Below are 1,385 nucleotides of genomic sequence, written 5' to 3'. Positions count from 1 at the left end.
TTTATCGTTTAACTCATTCGGTATATTGATGTTTGTCTTTATTGATATGGGGACGTACAATAATGACATGAACTGGTGAGTAATCTCTTGATTTTGCAATACCNCCTANGGATAGGGGTAGGACGATCAATTGCNCTAACTTCTGTTTATAATGTGGTATTAATTACTAGGGCAGGCTAGGGATAGCAAGCCAGTAGTTAATATTAGGCCCTTTTCGTCGAGGGATCGGGTTAAGGGAAGGCTAAGAAAGTCGCATAACAATTAATCAATCTAATATTCAAGGGTAGTATGTAAGAGAGAGTGGAATATATGAAATTGTAAACCCCCAACAACATCCATTCATCCATTGTTTTCGTTTGTCAATTGAATCAACTTTATTTTTGCATGTTAGTACTTTTGTTCTCAAAATCCAATTTATTAATTTTTATTTTTCAAGTCTTATTATTTTAATTCACGCGAACAAGGAAGCCACACGAGTCTCTTGGGAAAACGGTACTTGGTCTTACCATTTATATTACTTGTACGATTTGGTACACTTGCCAATTTGTCAACAAGTTTTTGGCACCGTTGCCGGGGACTCGAGGTTATTTTTCTAGTAGTGTGAATTGATTGAATTCGACTTGGTTGTAATTATTTTTGTTTATTTTTCTTTTATTGTCTTTTGTTTTATTTTATATAAAAGTGCTTTTAGGGGTGTGTTTCTTGTGCATGCAGGAAACAATACATACTAGAAGCAGGAAAAACCAACAACCTCTACTAGAAGGCCTACCATACGAGAGGAGGAAGAGACGCCCTTTGTGTGAAAGATCTATTTCTCCAGAAGTTGCTTCGCATTCTTCACCTGAGACTTTTGAACCAAATCTTGAGGAGATGGCCAATCAACCTCCTCCCAGACGCACTCTAGGGAACGCAGCTAATACAATTGGTCCCTTGAATTTTAACAGCATTGCAGTTCCAACAGACAATACAACCAACATGGTGATGAGTCCGACACTTATCCAGTTAGTCCAGAACAAACAATTCCATGGGTTGTGAAATGAAAATCCTTACAAGCATTTGACAGTTTTTGGAGAAATCTGCAACACAGTGAAGATAACTGGAGTGACGGATGATAGAATCAGACTTAGCTTGTTTCCTTTCTCACTTGGAGGGAACACAAAAAACTGGTTGAATTCTTTCCCGAAGGGAATGTTCAGGACGTGGGAAGCGGTGGTCCAACAATTTATTACTAAATTCTTCCCACCTTCAAAGATCAATCAAGGGAAATTAGAAATCTCTTCATTTAAACAAGGAATGGAAGAAACACTGGGGCAAGCATGGGATAGATTCAAAGGATTGTTGAGAGCAACCCCAGTTCATGGGTTTGATAAAGCTTCATACTTGCT

The sequence above is a fragment of the Vigna radiata genome, chromosome 6 (assembly GCF_000741045.1).
Source record: "Vigna radiata var. radiata cultivar VC1973A chromosome 6, Vradiata_ver6, whole genome shotgun sequence".
NCBI lineage: Eukaryota > Viridiplantae > Streptophyta > Magnoliopsida > Fabales > Fabaceae > Vigna > Vigna radiata.
The sequence above is the reverse complement of the archived record's forward strand: the minus strand, read 5'-3'. Positions refer to the sequence as shown.